The sequence below is a fragment of the Lissotriton helveticus genome, chromosome 8, assembly GCF_964261635.1.
Source record: "Lissotriton helveticus chromosome 8, aLisHel1.1, whole genome shotgun sequence".
NCBI classification, from domain to species: Eukaryota; Metazoa; Chordata; class Amphibia; order Caudata; family Salamandridae; genus Lissotriton; species Lissotriton helveticus.
In genome coordinates this window covers 347,128,745-347,148,108 of record NC_136069.1, presented here as the reverse complement: position 1 = coordinate 347,148,108, position 19,364 = coordinate 347,128,745, and the positions used below count along the sequence as shown (strand labels likewise).

Here is a 19,364-nt window from a genome sequence, read left to right as displayed (position 1 = left end):
TTGAGTGGTAGAGATCTTCGCGCGAGGTGAGATCAGAAGGAACTCTGTTTTCAGAGCATTGAGTTTGAGATGATTATCGGCAAGCCAGGATTGGGTGCTTCTGATCGTTGAGTTCAGGAGTAAAATGTCATTGGGGGATTGTAGTTTGAGATATAGTTGGCTGTCATCTGCGTACATGTGAAAAAGTATATTGGATGCTTGTAGCAAGGTGGTGAGAGGTTCCATAACTAGGTTGAACAAGGTTGGTGATAGGGAGGATCCTTGGGGGACGCCTAACGAAACAGGTATTGGCGAGGACATCAGGTTGTTACTCTTGAATTTCTGCAACCTGTTGTGTAAAAAGGAGGTGAACCACTTGAGAACAGTCCCAGATAGACCCATTCTTGTGTTCAAAAGTTCGAGTAAATTCTCATGTTTAACAGTGTCGAATGCTGAAGAGAGATCAAGAAGGATGAGGAGGCAGGTATCATTTTGATCTAGGATTTGAAGGGCGTCGTCAATTATGTGAGTCATAGCAGTTTCAGTACTGTGTCCTGCTCGGAAGCCTGATTGATGAGGGTTGAGGAGATCAAACTGATCAATGTGTTTAGTCAGTTGTAGTTGTGCGCATTTTTCCAATAGTTTGGCGAGAGTGGGAATATTGGTAATGGGACGGTAGTTGTTTAGGTTGGATGGGTCGGCAGTAGGTTTCTTTAGTAAAGGTGTGACTTGTCCAACTTTGAGGGAGTCAGGGATGGTTCCTTGTTGGAGCGAGCTGTTGATAATTTTAGTCCAGAGTGGAAGGAGCAATGGGGTGAAAACTTTGACAGCGTTGGCAGGGAGGGGATCCGTGAGGTGATTGGAAGGTTTCAAGGTGCTGAGCAGTTTGCCTATTTCTTCTTCGGAGTAGGTGTCAAAGGATGACCATGTAGCATTGTTTTTTGGTTCGGTGGGTGTTATGCAGTTGGGTGTGGTGTAGAGGCTTGCGTCAATGCGGAGATCACTCTTTATGTTGTCAGTTTTTTGGGTAAAGAAAGCGGCGAAGTCTTCACAGGAGGGTGCTTCGCACAAAGTACTGAGAGGTTGGGGTTGTGCTGTGTGACTTTATTCTTGAGTGAAGCCACTTTAAGACAGGGTATGTGTTAATCGAGTGAGCATGGGGCATTGTATTGCTCTGCCTTTTTGAACGATACAAAGAACATGATGGTTTTTAAAGCCACAGATGACCTCTATCCACATGACCCCGTGAGCAAGGGTTTGAAATATTCTATAAAAGAACTAATGTGTCACAATACCAATGAGCCCCAGCTGACTATATAATTGCCATTATGAGGTAACTGCATAGTCACAGAAGTAAATTTAGGTTTGAACTCTATCGCCATTAATGACTTTTTTAGTTGTGCCAAGAAGCTTTGAGGCATTGTGTTACTGGTTCCTCCCAAGACTCTCTTCCACTGCAGCTAGGCTCTAGTTCCTTAGCCAACATCTCCACACTGTTGCTGCCCAGCTTGTGATCAGCTTCTAGCTGGCACCATAATTCGCCGTCCCACCACACTAAATCCCATGTACAATGAGGTATCCCAAGCGACCATGATATGTGTTTGCTTCTCAGTGACTGCACAGGTATGGTTTCATTGTAACATTCTCACAGCGCTCATGCTGGAGATTTTTTCAATCTTTCTTGCAAAATAAATATTAGCCCTTTTTGAAGTAAATATCATCCTACACATTTCCAGCATGCATACCTATACAACAATTTTCCAATGTTAAATACCGTAGAGAGTTATGTTGTGCAACAGAGAAAGGGTTAAAGAATGAGATGTCAGAGAAGGTGACACCCTGCACCCTACTCCAGGTAGAAAACCGATAGAAGAATACATTTGATAAGCATGATTTAATTTCTTACAATCACATGAAACACTTACTATTTTGATCAGAATATAGCCCTCCCTCTTCCGTGGTTTTCATTTGCAAATGTATTGCTCTGGTTTATTTTAGCCATGTAGCATGCAGTAGGATAATGATATCCATGCTACGATTTCTTTTTTACATCTACATCAAAAGCAGCTTTTATAACATATGCTATAACAGTTATACCAATATTGCCTGTCTCTAAATCAGAACTGATCAAGTGAGGGAGGAAGGGGAGAAAAGGAGGAGGCACAGTAAGAACAATGCATGGCTATAGGGTCTTGATTTGGACGTTGGATATGCTGGCTTCTATGTGGGCAATGTAGGGTGCATTGGGCAAGGCCTCCTTTATCAAAGTCACTAATGGCCTGCCACTTTTCCAGTCATCTCCAAAAGAGGTTGTGGGACCCATCACCAGATTTAGTTGTGAGAAGCGGAGCCTGGCAGTGTGCTGCATCCCATTTCCACCAGAACAATGCTAGTGAGGGCCTATGTCCTTAGAGTGAGAATTGTTGGGGAACCGTACCCCATGTTCTTAGCTGCACAAAAGTGGCCAGGCTGTAAAATAGTTCTGGAAGTTCACTTTTTCCATGTAGGAAGTGGGTGAGGGATTTCCTCTGCATTTCCTGAGTGCCAGCCCGCCAATCGTTGCAGACCCAGTAATGCCCTGGCATTGCAGTCAGATCTACCTGGAAGTACTTCCACTAAGCCTCTGCACCTCATGTCTTAATGAGATCATTCAATCTCCCTAAGTTTAGCAGAGACCTGGGGGGGGGGGGCAGCTTCTACCACCAGGTACTCTAAAAGAATGCCTAAGTGTTCTCAAACATCTTTGCTGTCTCCATTCTTGATTGCTTAATCCATGCACGACAATAGGCTGCCTCAAAACAAGTAGGACCTGGAAAAAATAAAAGAGCGGCGCTCACTTGTGGTGGGGCATGATCGTAACTGGAGGTAGAGGAACATTAAAGGCACTGAAGGACTACTTATGAGTAAATCATGCAGAGAGATGGATTGCAACACACACCTCCATTATATTATATACTACGGTGACAAAAACAGTGTCAAAGTGTAAAATAGCAGAGCAGCAAAAGATAACACTATACTGAGTGATTCAAAGGTGCTCCAGTAAGCAGAAAGTTGAAGTGCTAATTACACCAACCTGAAAATAGACGAAGCACACAAGAAGCCGTGTCATGATGATGGGCTTCGTTGGATCAGCGCAAAGCAGGGGGATGTTTTCTGCAAGCAAGATGGTAATCCAGGCCTAAAAATACAAGAAAATAATAAAAAAGGGTTTTTCAGAGGGGTAGCAAAAATGGTAATCTACGGAATTCATGTTAGAAGAAGATTGCTTAGACACTATAACAGTGCATTAACAATTCAGCTATAAAGGACGAATGGCTTTGATATATACTTTTCACAATGAATCATTGAGGCCCTTTACCTTTGTCATAAAGTTTCATAATAAACAGATCAGACTTAAGCCATTTGATATAACTTCTTATACACCAATCAGGCCTACCACCTTAATCATTGACTACTCAACAAACCAGGTAAGACCCACATTTTTTCTCCATAATCTGTGCCATCTAAGCACTTTTTCAGCATAAGTAAACAACCTCTGCTCAATCAAATCCTGTAGGAAGTAAGATCAACATACGGACAGAGCCAAAACCCCTTTCTTAGCAGTGCTTCATGAATCTATTTTTCTATTGATAGCTGCCACTTTTACAGGCCCACAGCTCATCCTTCAGCCATGTCCTGCTTCCAAATCCCCACAGGCAGCCAACCCCAAGCTGCACACAGCTATTGGCCATGTGCAGCAGGGTGTTGGCCACAGGGCTTGGCATGCCGACAGGCACTGTGGCCAAACCCCAAACAGGCTGCTATCCCCACACCGCTCACAGCCTTTGGTGAGAACAGCGAATGGTTAGTCTTCGATCCCCAGGACCCCATTCTTTGGGGCAAATAATGTTTATTACAGGGGGGGTGCCCCCCTCCTTTACATTTAATTGCCCAGGGACCTCATTCCCAGGGCCAGTTCCATTAAAAATGGGTGGGAGGGCTGTATGGCCTTTTTCCTTGAGCCTTAAAAGGGCCTGGGGACCCTATCCCCAGGTCCAAATTTATTTAAACAGGGTTTAATTGGGGCATGCAGCCCCCCTACCGAGCCTTAATAGTCCCGGGGATCCCACCCCTGGGGTCAAAATCTAATGGGGCACAGGTATGCAGCTCCCCTCCTCAAACCCTAATAGACACAGGGGACTCCATCCCCTGGGGCCAAATACAATAAAAAGGAGAGGGGGCTCATGAAAAAAACCTTAGAAATTCACGCCTTAAAGTTTTGAACAAAAAAACCCACAGAACTTCAGCAGTTATAGTTAGCAGCGTTAACTATAACTTGCGCCCTGCCAGGCATGGTGTATGATCCCACATGTGATATACTCATGACTTGTTCTATGAGATCATTTATGACATCACTGACGACATTTCAAATGACATCCCTGATGACATCAACCAATGAGGGTCCTAATTTATTTGACAGTTCACACAGTGGTAGGTAACTATCAGAATACTTTTTTACCTCAATTTTGTTTAGCCGGGGTTTAGCTAATGGGTGTCAGTGTTTACAAAACACTTGTGCTCCTAATGCACCATAGCTGTGTTCCTCACAACATTTTGGCTCTGTAGAAATTTCGAACAGGAGATAGATTTTACATAGTAGATACTAACTTTTCTAAGCAGACTTGAGTTATTAGAGAGAATCATGTGAGAATGAACACCGGAAAAACACTTTTTCTGTTGATTTTAGTGGCGCGAAAATGTGTAACCACTGATGACAACTGTTTTTTAAGATATTGAAAACACTGAAAAAACCCCACCAGAATTTACCAAAAATAGAAACTGAAAACAGGAAAGCCTATATATAGTTAACATAGAAGAGTGTGTGCTCCAAGTACTAACTTAAGTATGTGTGCTTGTTTTGCTTCAAGAGACAGTAAAGTTTTCTCAACAGTATGTGTGTAGGTAGTATGATCTTTAGTACCTTAATGATCTTGGTTATGCAAATAGTGTCTTTATTGACAACTGATGCATAGAATGTACACTGTTCTGAGAGGATCATTTTCAACACTCTATGGTGTATTTCTCACAAGAGTGTCACTGTTTCCAAACAGTATGCTAAGAACAAACTCTGTCCATAGAGTAAAAACTGTTTACAGTACTTAGTTCTCTACAGATATGAACTTTATTTCTTCATGTGCGTTTGGTGTGTGACAGTAGTTTGATACAGATAAAAGCTGTCCATAGTAGGGCATTTATTTTGGAATTTGCATTCACTATTTGGGCTTTCTCTGAACAGTTGTACATACATTGAACAATGTACTTAACGAGTGCTTCCCATATATCCGTGGTTCATTGGGTAACTGAACTATGCTATCTGTAAAGTATGGTATACACTCAATATTGCACATAATGCATGCTTTCTACACCCAAGGGAATTGTGACTGTGATGGCAGTAATGACAGCTAATATTCTACTGGGCTATTTTGTGTGTAATGTCAGACCTCTAATACCATAGTAATTTGAACAGCAAAATGTGAGTAAATGAAACTTGGATGATGTCATCAGTGATGTCATCAATGATGTCATTTGAGATGTCATCAGTGATATAAATGATGTCGTAGAACATTTCATGAGTGATTTCATGTGAGGTCATAAGCAGCACATGGAGGGGACGCAAGATATAGGTAGCGCGATCTAGAACTTGTAAATTTCTTTGTTTTGTTTTTTAGTTCAAAACATTAATGTTGTCACTGAAAAATTCACCTAACTATAACATTACTTTAACCTTTGTTTTTTTCTGTGAATTTCTAGGTATTTTTTTTATAGTAAATTAATTGTTTTTGTGAGTGTATGTATGGAAGAATTACTTTATATTATATGTTGTGTTCAGAGATTAGTTTAGTAAAAGAAAGGTATGTTTACTGTAACAAAACAAGGTATAGTACACAATTTTTGTAAAGAGTGTGCGGGTATTAAACAGATGTGTTTTTAATAGGAATTGTTTATTTGCGCAGTAATGTTAACTCGGATAACAAGACATGTCACCAGCAATCTTTTTTTGAGGTGTCATTATTCTTGCAATGACAGGTGTGCATAGTAGGATGTGTAGAGGAACTGGCCTCTCTGTTGAGACCTCCCCTGTAATGATGGATGTGTCCAGTAAGGTGTGGAGAGGGACTGGCCTCTCCTTTCAGGCCCCTCTCAGATGGTGGGTGTGGGTAGCAGAGTGTGGGAAGGGACTGCCCTCTCCTTTTAGACTTCTCTCTTAGGTGACAGGTGTGTCTATTAGAGTGTATTTAGGGACTGACCTCTCTGCTGAGAACTCTCTCTAACGATAGGTGTGCGAAGTAGGGAGTGGATTACCTTTCAGACCTCTTTCTCAGATAATGGATATGTGTAGTAGGGTGTTTGAGGGACTGGCCTCTCTGCTGAGACCTCTCTCTGTAATGATGTGTGCCTAGTAGGATGTGGGGAGGGACAGGGCTCTCCTTTAAGACCCCTCTCTCAGATGACATGTATGCATTGAAAGGTGTGTGGAGGGACTGGCCTTTCCTTTCAGCCGCCTCTCTCAGGTGATGGGTGTGCGTAGTAAGGTGCAGGAGGGACTGTCTCTTCTGTCAGTCCTTGCTCTAAGATGACAGGTGTGAGCAGTTGGGGGTCTACATGGACTAGCCTCCCCTTCCAGACCTCTGTCTCAGATGATGGTTGTGTGTAGTAAGGTGTGGAGAGTGATAGACCTCTTCTTCCAGACCTCTCTCTTTCATATAACAGGAGGGGTTAGTAGGGAGTGTACATGGACTGTCCATTCAGACCTCTGTCTCAGCTGATAGATGTGCATAGTAGGCTGTGTGGAGAGAGACTGCCCGCTCCGCTGAGGCCTCTCTCTTGGATGACATGTGTGCACAGTATGCTCTGTCCAGGGTCTTTCCTCCCTGCTAACACCCCTCTTTTTGATAATGGGTATGCATAGTATGGTGTGGGAAGAAGCTATACTCTAGTTACAACTCTTACAAAGCTGATAAACAGTAAGACGCCTGCCTAGAGTAACAAGTGTGCATACCAGAGTGTATTTAAAGATGACCTTCTCTTTACTACTTTTCATGATCCCGCAAGAGGCTCGTAAAATAGTAACTTAAAAAAAAAGTATTAACCATTTACTCATCACAGTACTTATCTGTTACACAATTCCTCTCAAAAACAATCATCACAATATGCATTCCTACTAATGGAGTGTATTTAGAACTCTTCTCCCCCTTTTTACTATTCGCAATCCCAGGAGAGTCCCGCGAGATCATAAAAATTAGTCAAAAACAATATACATTTATTTTATTCACAGTAGTTATACCTTAGACACCTCCTCTCTAAACTTGGGGGGCAGGATGCCTTTTTGCTGGGTCCTTAAATAGCTTTTCTACTTCATTTCCACAACATCTCCAATATGCACAGTAAACCGTAATGACAACCATTTCATATCTACCACTCCAACAGCTAGCCAATCAGAGAGATTGATCGTGCTAAACTCACAGGAGCCTATCATTCCAGCGAGATTCTGAAGGCTTACAGGAAAAATGGGCCACTCAAACAATCACAGGGCTCTAGTTTTGATTTCACGCTCTCGTGGGCGGCTCGCAGGCCTCTCGTGCCCTAGTGCCAAAATATACAGGTCGACACCAAATTACAAAAAGCACACTCTGTGGACCAAGATCTAGAGTCCTGGCATATTTTAATTTGGTTAATTAATTTTCCACATTTTATCACATAATACAGTTATTCAGTGGTTCCAGACAAAGAATCACAGAGGTGAAACATTGTAGACATCTACATCAGTATTACGAATTAACTAATACTATAACCCAAACCATCAAGCAAATAATTCTGAGTGCAGATTGTGGGTGCAGAGTGCAGATTCAGAGTGCAGATTCAGAGTGCAGATTCAGAGTGCAGATTCAGAGTGCAGATTCAGAGTGCAGAGTGCAGATTCAGAGTGCAGAGTGCAGATTCAGAGTGCAGAGTGCAGAGTGCAGATTCAGAGTGCAGAGTGCAGATTCAGAGTGCAGATTCAGAGTGCAGATTCAGAGTGCAGATTCAGAGTGCAGATTCAGAGTGCAGATTCAGAGTGCAGATTCAGAGTGCAGATTCAGAGTGCAGATTCAGAGTGCAGAGTGCAGATTCAGAGTGCAGAGTGCAGATTCAGAGTGCAGATTCAGAGTGCAGAGTGCAGATTCAGAGTGCAGAGTGCAGAGTGCAGATTCAGAGTGCAGATTCAGAGTGCAGATTCAGAGTGCAGATTCAGAGTGCAGATTCAGAGTGCAGATTCAGGGTGCAGATTCAGGGTGCAGAGTGCAGATTCAGAGTGCAGAGTGCAGATTCAGAGTGCAGATTCAGAGTGCAGAGTGCAGATTGTGAGTGCAGATTGTGAGTGCAGATTCAGAGTGCAGATTGTGGGTGCAGATTGTGAGTGCAGATTGTGAGTGCAGAGTGCAGATTCAGAGTGCAGAGTTCAGATTCAGAGTGCAGATTGTGGGTGCAGATTGTGAGTGCAGAGTGCAGATTCAGAGTGCAGATTGTGGGTGCAGATTGTGAGTGCAGAGTGCAGATTCAGAGTGCAGATTCAGAGTGCAGAGTGCAGATTCAGAGTGCAGAGTGCAGATTCAGAGTGCAGATTCAGAGTTCAGAGTGCAGATTCAGAGTGCAGATTCAGAGTGCAGATTCAGAGTGCAGATTCAGAGTGCAGAGTGCAGAGTGCAGATTCAGAGTGCAGATTCAGAGTGCAGATTCAGAGTGCAGAGTGCAGATTCAGAGTGCAGATTCAGAGTGCAGATTCAGAGTGCAGATTCAGAGTGCAGATTCAGGGTGCAGAGTGCAGATTCAGAGTGCAGAGTGCAGATTCAGAGTGCAGAGTGCAGATTCAGAGTGCAGAGTGCAGATTCAGAGTGCAGATTGTGGGTGCAGATTGTGAGTGCAGAGTGCAGATTCAGAGTGCAGATTGTGGGTGCAGATTGTGAGTGCAGAGTGCAGATTCAGAGTGCAGATTCAGAGTGCAGAGTCAGAGTGCAGAGTCAGAGTGCAGAGTCAGAGTGCAGAGTGCAGAGTCAGAGTGCAGAGTCAGAGTGCAGAGTCAGAGTGCAGAGTGCAGATTCAAAGTGCAGAGTCAGAGTGCAGAGTGCAGATTCAAAGTGCAGAGTGAAGATTCAAAGTGCAGAGTGAAGATTCAGAGTGCAGATTCAGAGTGCAGAGTGCAGATTCAGAGTGCAGAGTGCAGATTCAGAGTGCAGATTTCAGATTCAGAGTTCAGATTCAGAGTGCAGATTCAGAGTGCAGATTCAGAGTGCAGATTCAGAGTGCAGATTCAGGGTGCAGATTCAGGGTGCATAGTGCAGATTCAGAGTGCAGATTCAGGGTGCAGAGTGCAGATTCAGAGTGCAGATTCAGAGTGCAGACTCAGAGTGCAGATTGTGGGTGCAGATTGTGAGTGCAGAGTGCAGATTCAGAGTGCAGAATGTGGGTGCAGATTGTGAGTGCAGAGTGCAGATTCAGAGTGCAGATTCAGAGTGCAGATTCAGAGTGCAGATTCAGAGTGCAGATTCAGAGTGCAGATTCAGAGTGCAGAGTGCAGATTTAGAGTGCAGAGTGCAGATTCAGAATGCAGCGTGCAGATTCAGAGTGCAGATTCAGAGTGCAGATTCAGAGTGCAGAGTGCAGATTCAGAGTGCAGAGTGCAGATTCAGAGTGCAGAGTGCAGATTCAGAGTGCAGATTCAGAGTGCAGGTTCAGAGTGCAGATTCAGAGTGCAGATTCAGAGTGCAGAGTGCAGATTCAGAGTGCAGACTCGGAGTGCAGATTCAGAGTGCAGATTCAGAGTGCAGATTCAAAGTGCAGATTCAGAGTGCAGATTCAGAGTGCAGAGTGCAGATTCAGATTGCAGAGTGCAGATTCAGAATGCAGAGTGCAGATTCAGAGTGCAGATTCAGAGTGCAGAGTGCAGATTCAGAGTGCAGATTCAGAGTGCAGAGTGCAGATTCAGAGTGCAGATTCAGAGTGCAGAGTGCAGATTCAGAGTGCAGATTCAAAGTGCAGAGTGCAGATTCAGAGTGCAGAGTGGAGATTCAGAGTGCAGATTCAGAGTGCAGAGTGCAGATTCAGAGTGCAGAGTGCAGATTCAGAGTGCAGAGTGCAGATTCAGAGTGCAGATTCAGAGTGCAGAGTGCAGATTCAGAGTGCAGAGTGCAGATTCAGAGTGCAGAGTGCAGATTCAGAGTGCAGATTCAGAGTGCAGGTGCAGAGTGCAGATTCAGAGTGCAGATTCAGAGTGCAGATTCAGAGTGCAGAGTGCAGATTCAGAGTGCAGATTCAGAGTGCAGAGTGCAGATTCAGAGTGCAGATTCAGAGTGCAGATTCAGGGTGCAGAGTGCAGATTCAGAGTGCAGAGTGCAGATTCAGAGTGCAGAGTGCAGATTCAGAGTGCAGAGTGCAGATTGTGGGTGCAGATTGTGAGTGCAGATTCAGAGTGCAGATTGTGGGTGCAGATTGTGAGTGCAGAGTGCAGATTCAGAGTGCAGATTCAGAGTGCAGAGTGCAGATTCAGAGTGCAGAGTGCAGATTCAGAGTGCAGAGTGCAGATTCAGAGTGCAGATTCAGAGTGCAGATTCAGAGTGCAGAGTGCAGATTCAGAGTGCAGATTCAGAGTGCAGATTTCAGATTCAGAGTGCAGATTCAGAGTGCAGATTTCAGATTCAGAGTGCAGATTCAGGGTGCAGATTCAGAGTGCAGATTTCAGATTCAGAGTGCAGATTCAGAGTGCAGATTCAGAGTGCAGAGTGCAGATTCAGAGTGCAGAGTGCAGATTGTGGGTGCAGACTGTGAGTGCAGATTCAGAGTGCAGAATGTGGGTGCAGATTGTGAGTGCAGAGTGCAGATTCAGAGTGCAGATTCAGAGTGCAGATTCAGAGTGCAGATTCAGAGTGCAGATTCAGAGTGCAGAGTGCAGATTCAGAGTGCAGAGTGCAGATTCAGAGTGCAGCGTGCAGATTCAGAGTGCAGATTCAGAGTGCAGATTCAGAGTGCAGATTCAGAGTGCAGAGTGCAGATTCAGAGTGCAGAGTGCAGATTCAGAGTGCAGATTCAGAGTGCAGATTCAGAGTGCAGATTCAGAGTGCAGAGTGCAGATTCAGAGTGCAGAGTGCAGATTCAGAGTGCAGGTTCAGAGTGCAGATTCAGAGTGCAGATTCAGAGTGCAGATTCGGAGTGCAGATTCAGAGTGCAGATTCAGAGTGCAGATTCAGAGTGCAGATTCAGAGTGCAGATTCAGAGTGCAGATTCAGAGTGCAGATTCAGAGTGCAGATGCAGAGTGCAGATGCAGAGTGCAGATTCAGAGTGCAGATTCAGAGTGCAGAGTGCAGATTCAGAGTGCAGAGTGCAGATTCAGAGTGCAGAGTGCAGATTCAGAGTGCAGAGTGCAGATTCAGAGTGCAGAGTGCAGATTCAGAGTGCAGAGTGCAGAGTGCAGATTCAGAGTGCAGATTCAGAGTGCAGAGTGCAGAGTGCAGATTCAGAGTGCAGATTCAGAGTGCAGAGTGCAGATTCAGAGTGCAGAGTGCAGATTCAGAGTGCAGATTCAGAGTGCAGATTCAGAGTGCAGGTGCAGAGTGCAGATTCAGAGTGCAGATTCAGAGTGCAGATTCAGAGTGCAGAGTGCAGATTCAGAGTGCAGATTCAGAGTGCAGAGTGCAGATTCAGAGTGCAGATTCAGAGTGCAGATTCAGGGTGCAGAGTGCAGATTCAGAGTGCAGAGTGCAGATTCAGAGTGCAGAGTGCAGATTCAGAGTGCAGAGTGCAGATTGTGGGTGCAGATTGTGAGTGCAGATTCAGAGTGCAGATTGTGGGTGCAGATTGTGAGTGCAGAGTGCAGATGCAGAGTGCAGATTCAGAGTGCAGATTCAGAGTGCAGAGTGCAGATTCAGAGTGCAGAGTGCAGATTCAGCGTGCAGATTCAGAGTGCAGAGTGCAGATTCAGAGTGCAGAGTGCAGATTCAGAGTGCAGATTCAGAGTGCAGATTCAGAGTGCAGATTCAGAGTGCAGAGTGCAGATTCAGAGTGCAGATGCAGAGTGCAGATGCAGAGTGCAGATTCAGAGTGCAGAGTGCAGATTCAGAGTGCAGAGTGCAGAGTGCAGATTCAGAGTGCAGATTCAGAGTGCAGATTCAGAGTGCAGATTCAGGGTGCAGAGTGCAGATTCAGAGTGCAGAGTGCAGATTCAGAGTGCAGAGTGCAGATTCAGAGTGCAGAGTGCAGATTGTGGGTGCAGATTGTGAGTGCAGATTCAGAGTGCAGATTGTGGGTGCAGATTGTGAGTGCAGAGTGCAGATTCAGAGTGCAGATTCAGAGTGCAGATTCAGAGTGCAGAGTGCAGATTCAGATTGCAGAGTGCAGATTCAGAATGCAGAGTGCAGATTCAGAGTGCAGATTCAGAGTGCAGAGTGCAGATTCAGAGTGCAGATTCAGAGTGCAGAGTGCAGATTCAGAGTGCAGATTCAGAGTGCAGAGTGCAGATTCAGAGTGCAGATTCAGAGTGCAGAGTGCAGATTCAGAGTGCAGAGTGCAGATTCAGAGTGCAGATTCAGAGTGCAGAGTGCAGATTCAGAGTGCAGAGTGCAGATTCAGAGTGCAGATTCAGAGTGCAGATTCAGAGTGCAGATTCAGAGTGCAGATTCAGAGTGCAGGTGCAGAGTGCAGATTCAGAGTGCAGATTCAGAGGGCAGATTCAGAGTGCAGAGTGCAGATTCAGAGTGCAGATTCAGAGTGCAGAGTGCAGATTCAGAGTGCAGATTCAGAGTGCAGATTCAGGGTGCAGAGTGCAGATTCAGAGTGCAGAGTGCAGATTCAGAGTGCAGAGTGCAGATTCAGAGTGCAGAGTGCAGAGTGCAGATTGTGGGTGCAGATTGTGAGTGCAGATTCAGAGTGCAGATTGTGGGTGCAGATTGTGAGTGCAGAGTGCAGATTCAGAGTGCAGATTCAGAGTGCAGATTCAGAGTGCAGAGTGCAGATTCAGAGTGCAGAGTGCAGATTCAGAGTGCAGATTCAGAGTGCAGATTCAGAGTGCAGAGTGCAGATTCAGAGTGCAGATTCAGAGTGCAGATTTCAGATTCAGAGTGCAGATTCAGAGTGCAGATTCAGAGTGCAGATTTCAGATTCAGAGTGCAGATTCAGGGTGCAGATTCAGGGTGCAGATTCAGAGTGCAGATTTCAGATTCAGAGTGCAGATTCAGAGTGCAGATTCAGAGTGCAGAGTGCAGATTCAGAGTGCAGAGTGCAGATTGTGGGTGCAGATTGTGAGTGCAGATTCAGAGTGCAGAATGTGGGTGCAGATTGTGAGTGCAGAGTGCAGATTCAGAGTGCAGATTCAGAGTGCAGATTCAGAGTGCAGATTCAGAGTGCAGATTCAGAGTGCAGAGTGCAGATTCAGAGTGCAGAGTGCAGATTCAGAGTGCAGCGTGCAGATTCAGAGTGCAGATTCAGAGTGCAGATTCAGAGTGCAGATTCAGAGTGCAGAGTGCAGATTCAGAGTGCAGAGTGCAGATTCAGAGTGCAGATTCAGAGTGCAGATTCAGAGTGCAGATTCAGAGTGCAGAGTGCAGATTCAGAGTGCAGAGTGCAGATTCAGAGTGCAGGTTCAGAGTGCAGATTCAGAGTGCAGATTCAGAGTGCAGAGTGCAGATTCAGAGTGCAGATTCGGAGTGCAGATTCAGAGTGCAGATTCAGAGTGCAGATTCAGAGTGCAGATTCAGAGTGCAGATTCAGAGTGCAGATTCAGAGTGCAGAGTGCAGATTCAGAGTGCAGAGTGCAGATTCAGAGTGCAGAGTGCAGATTCAGAGTGCAGAGTGCAGATTAAGAGTGCAGAGTGCAGAGTGCAGATTCAGAGTGCAGATTCAGAGTGCAGAGTGCAGATTCAGAGTGCAGAGTGCAGATTCAGAGTGCAGATTCAGAGTGCAGAGTGCAGATTCAGAGTGCAGAGTGCAGATTCAGAGTGCAGAGTGCAGATTCAGAGTGCAGAGTGCAGATTCAGCGTGCAGATTCAGAGTGCAGAGTGCAGATTCAGAGTGCAGAGTGCAGATTCAGAGTGCAGATTCAGAGTGCAGATTCAGAGTGCAGAGTGCAGATTCAGAGTGCAGATTCAGAGTGCAGAGTGCAGATTCAGAGTGCAGAGTGCAGATTCAGAGTGCAGATTCAGAGTGCAGAGTGCAGATTCAGAGTGCAGAGTGCAGAGTGCAGATTCAGAGTGCAGATTCAGAGTGCAGAGTGCAGATTCAGAGTGCAGATTCAGAGTGCAGATTCAGGGTGCAGAGTGCAGATTCAGAGTGCAGAGTGCAGATTCAGAGTGCAGAGTGCAGATTCAGAGTGCAGAGTGCAGATTCAGAGTGCAGATTGTGGGTGCAGATTGTGAGTGCAGAGTGCAGATTCAGAGTGCAGATTGTGGGTGCAGATTGTGGGTGCAGAGTGCAGATTCAGAGTGCAGAGTGCAGATTCAGAGTGCAGAGTCAGAGTGCAGAGTCAGAGTGCAGAGTCAGAGTGCAGAGTGCAGAGTCAGAGTGCAGAGTCAGAGTGCAGAGTCAGAGTGCAGAGTGCAGATTCAAAGTGCAGAGTCAGAGTGCAGAGTGCAGATTCAAAGTGCAGAGTGAAGATTCAAAGTGCAGAGTGAAGATTCAGAGTGCAGAGTGCAGATTCAGAGTGCAGAGTGCAGATTCAGAGTGCAGAGTGCAGATTTCAGATTCAGAGTTCAGATTCAGAGTGCAGATTCAGAGTGCAGATTCAGAGTGCAGATTCAGAGTGCAGATTCAGGGTGCAGATTCAGGGTGCAGATTCAGGGTGCAGATTCAGGGTGCAGAGTGCAGATTCAGAGTGCAGATTCAGGGTGCAGAGTGCAGATTCAGAGTGCAGATTCAGAGTGCAGACTCAGAGTGCAGATTGTGGGTGCAGATTGTGAGTGCAGAGTGCAGATTCAGAGTGCAGAATGTGGGTGCAGATTGTGAGTGCAGAGTGCAGATTCAGAGTGCAGATTCAGAGTGCAGATTCAGAGTGCAGATTCAGAGTGCAGAGTGCAGATTTAGAGTGCAGAGTGCAGATTCAGAGTGCAGCGTGCAGATTCAGAGTGCAGATTCAGAGTGCAGATTCAGAGTGCAGAGTGCAGATTCAGAGTGCAGAGTGCAGATTCAGAGTGCAGATTCAGAGTGCAGGTTCAGAGTGCAGATTCAGAGTGCAGATTCAGAGTGCAGAGTGCAGATTCAGAGTGCAGACTCGGAGTGCAGATTCAGAGTGCAGATTCAGAGTGCAGATTCAGAGTGCAGATTCAGAGTGCAGATTCAGAGTGCAGATTCAGAGTGCAGATTCAGAGTGCAGAGTGCAGATTCAGAGTGCAGATTCAGAGTGCAGATTCAGAGTGCAGAGTGCAGATTCAGATTGCAGAGTGCAGATTCAGAATGCAGAGTGCAGATTCAGAGTGCAGATTCAGAGTGCAGAGTGCAGATTCAGAGTGCAGATTCAGAGTGCAGAGTGCAGATTCAGAGTGCAGATTCAGAGTGCAGAGTGCAGATTCAGAGTGCAGATTCAGAGTGCAGAGTGCAGATTCAGAGTGCAGAGTGCAGATTCAGAGTGCAGATTCAGAGTGCAGAGTGCAGATTCAGAGTGCAGAGTGCAGAGTGCAGAGTGCAGATTCAGAGTGCAGATTCAGAGTGCAGATTCAGAGTGCAGATTCAGAGTGCAGGTGCAGAGTGCAGATTCAGAGTGCAGATTCAGAGTGCAGATTCAGAGTGCAGAGTGCAGATTCAGAGTGCAGATTCAGAGTGCAGATTCAGAGTGCAGATTCAGAGTGCAGATTCAGGGTTCAGAGTGCAGATTCAGAGTGCAGAGTGCAGATTCAGAGTGCAGAGTGCAGATTCAGAGTGCAGAGTGCAGATTGTGGGTGCAGATTGTGAGTGCAGATTCAGAGTGCAGATTGTGGGTGCAGATTGTGAGTGCAGAGTGCAGATTCAGAGTGCAGATTCAGAGTGCAGATTCAGAGTGCAGAGTGCAGATTCAGAGTGCAGAGTGCAGATTCAGAGTGCAGATTCAGAGTGCAGATTCAGAGTGCAGAGTGCAGATTCAGAGTGCAGATTCAGAGTGCAGATTTCAGATTCAGAGTGCAGATTCAGAGTGCAGATTTCAGATTCAGAGTGCAGATTCAGGGTGCAGATTCAGGGTGCAGATTCAGAGTGCAGATTTCAGATTCAGAGTGCAGATTCAGAGTGCAGATTCAGAGTGCAGAGTGCAGATTCAGAGTGCAGAGTGCAGATTGTGGGTGCAGATTGTGAGTGCAGATTCAGAGTGCAGAATGTGGGTGCAGATTGTGAGTGCAGAGTGCAGATTCAGAGTGCAGATTCAGAGTGCAGATTCAGAGTGCAGATTCAGAGTGCAGATTCAGAGTGCAGAGTGCAGATTCAGAGTGCAGAGTGCAGATTCAGAGTGCAGCGTGCAGATTCAGAGTGCAGATTCAGAGTGCAGATTCAGAGTGCAGATTCAGAGTGCAGAGTGCAGATTCAGAGTGCAGATTCAGAGTGCAGATTCAGAGTGCAGATTCAGAGTGCAGATTCAGAGTGCAGAGTGCAGATTCAGAGTGCAGAGTGCAGATTCAGAGTGCAGGTTCAGAGTGCAGATTCAGAGTGCAGATTCAGAGTGCAGAGTGCAGATTCGGAGTGCAGATTCAGAGTGCAGATTCAGAGTGCAGATTCAGAGTGCAGATTCAGAGTGCAGATTCAGAGTGCAGATTCAGAGTGCAGATTCAGAGTGCAGAGTGCAGATTCAGAGTGCAGATTCAGAGTGCAGAGTGCAGATTCAGAGTGCAGAGTGCAGATTCAGAGTGCAGAGTGCAGATTCAGAGTGCAGAGTGCAGATTCAGAGTGCAGAGTGCAGACTAAGAGTGCAGAGTGCAGAGTGCAGATTCAGAGTGCAGATTCAGAGTGCAGAGTGCAGATTCAGAGTGCAGAGTGCAGATTCAGAGTGCAGATTCAGAGTGCAGAGTGCAGATTCAGAGTGCAGAGTGCAGATTCAGAGTGCAGATTCAGAGTGCAGAGTGCAGATTCAGAGTGCAGAGTGCAGATTCAGCGTGCAGATTCAGAGTGCAGAGTGCAGATTCAGAGTGCAGAGTGCAGATTCAGAGTGCAGATTCAGAGTGCAGATTCAGAGTGCAGATTCAGAGTGCAGAGTGCAGATTCAGAGTGCAGATTCAGAGTGCAGAGTGCAGATGCAGAGTGCAGATTCAGAGTGCAGATTCAGAGTGCAGAGTGCAGATTCAGAGTGCAGAGTGCAGAGTGCAGATTCAGAGTGCAGATTCAGAGTGCAGATTCAGAGTGCAGATTCAGGGTGCAGAGTGCAGATTCAGAGTGCAGAGTGCAGATTCAGAGTGCAGAGTGCAGATTCAGAGTGCAGAGTGCAGATTCAGAGTGCAGAGTGCAGATTGTGGGTGCAGATTGTGAGTGCAGATTCAGAGTGCAGATTGTGGGTGCAGATTGTGAGTGCAGAGTGCAGATTCAGAGTGCAGATTCAGAGTGCAGATTCAGAGTGCAGAGTGCAGATTCAGATTGCAGAGTGCAGATTCAGAATGCAGAGTGCAGATTCAGAGTGCAGATTCAGAGTGCAGAGTGCAGATTCAGAGTGCAGATTCAGAGTGCAGAGTGCAGATTCAGAGTGCAGATTCAGAGTGCAGAGTGCAGATTCAGAGTGCAGATTCAGAGTGCAGAGTGCAGATTCAGAGTGCAGAGTGCAGATTCAGAGTGCAGATTCAGAGTGCAGAGTGCAGATTCAGAGTGCAGAGTGCAGATTCAGAGTGCAGATTCAGAGTGCAGATTCAGAGTGCAGATTCAGAGTGCAGATTCAGAGTGCAGGTGCAGAGTGCAGATTCAGAGTGCAGATTCAGAGTGCAGATTCAGAGTGCAGATTCAGAGTGCAGATTCAGAGTGCAGAGTGCAGATTCAGAGTGCAGATTCAGAGTGCAGATTCAGAGTGCAGATTCAGGGTGCAGAGTGCAGATTCAGAGTGCAGAGTGCAGATTCAGAGTGCAGAGTGCAGATTCAGAGTGCAGAGTGCAGAGTGCAGATTGTGGGTGCAGATTCAGAGTGCAGATTGTGGGTGCAGATTGTGAGTGTGTGGTAAATAAATAAATAATACCCTATTTTTGACTAGACATATATCATAACAGATAGCTCAATAAATAAGAGTCAAGATTCGAGGTAGTAGGAGTTTTGCAGGTTTAATACAGCATAAGGACAGGAACAGGACAACCTGCATAGGAATAGGATGACAGGGCCCAGCAGCTGCTGGGGCTGGATCTGGGATGAGCGCGCTGACTTTTAATAACAATACATGAGCATATATACATAACGCAAACACATAGCATTACATTGCAGTAGGCGTAGCAGTGGGTGCAGATTCAGGGTGCAGATTCAGAGTGCAGATTTCAGATTCAGAGTGCAGATTCAGAGTGCAGATTCAGAGTGCAGAGTGCAGATTCAGAGTGCAGAGTGCAGATTGTGGGTGCAGACTGTGAGTGCAGATTCAGAGTGCAGAATGTGGGTGCAGATTGTGAGTGCAGAGTGCAGATTCAGAGTGCAGATTCAGAGTGCAGATTCAGAGTGCAGATTCAGAGTGCAGAGTGCAGATTCAGAGTGCAGAGTGCAGATTCAGAGTGCAGCGTGCAGATTCAGAGTGCAGATTCAGAGTGCAGATTCAGAGTGCAGATTCAGAGTGCAGAGTGCAGATTCAGAGTGCAGAGTGCAGATTCAGAGTGCAGATTCAGAGTGCAGATTCAGAGTGCAGATTCAGAGTGCAGAGTGCAGATTCAGAGTGCAGAGTGCAGATTCAGAGTGCAGGTTCAGAGTGCAGATTCAGAGTGCAGATTCAGAGTGCAGATTCAGAGTGCAGATTCAGAGTGCAGATTCAGAGTGCAGATTCAGAGTGCAGATTCAGAGTGCAGATTCAGAGTGCAGATGCAGAGTGCAGATGCAGAGTGCAGATTCAGAGTGCAGATTCAGAGTGCAGAGTGCAGATTCAAAGTGCAGAGTGCAGATTCAGAGTGCAGAGTGCAGATTCAGAGTGCAGAGTGCAGATTCAGAGTGCAGAGTGCAGATTCAGAGTGCAGAGTGCAGAGTGCAGATTCAGAGTGCAGATTCAGAGTGCAGAGTGCAGAGTGCAGATTCAGAGTGCAGATTCAGAGTGCAGAGTGCAGATTCAGAGTGCAGAGTGCAGATTCAGAGTGCAGATTCAGAGTGCAGATTCAGAGTGCAGGTGCAGAGTGCAGATTCAGAGTGCAGATTCAGAGTGCAGAGTGCAGATTCAGAGTGCAGATTCAGAGTGCAGAGTGCAGATTCAGAGTGCAGA

The 19,364-nt window shown here is 46.0% G+C and overlaps 1 protein-coding gene across 1 annotated transcript in view; it reads right to left on the bottom strand.

Moving 5' to 3' along the window:
- Window positions 1–19,364, bottom strand: part of MTUS2 (microtubule associated scaffold protein 2) — a 1,701,731-nt gene that overhangs the window by 1,406,087 nt on the left and 276,280 nt on the right. Inside the window, exon 2 of the mRNA XM_078657132.1 lies at window positions 3,053–3,157. The gene's annotated coding sequence lies outside the window, so the exon portion shown is untranslated. The remainder of the gene's footprint in view (window positions 1–3,052; window positions 3,158–19,364) is intronic.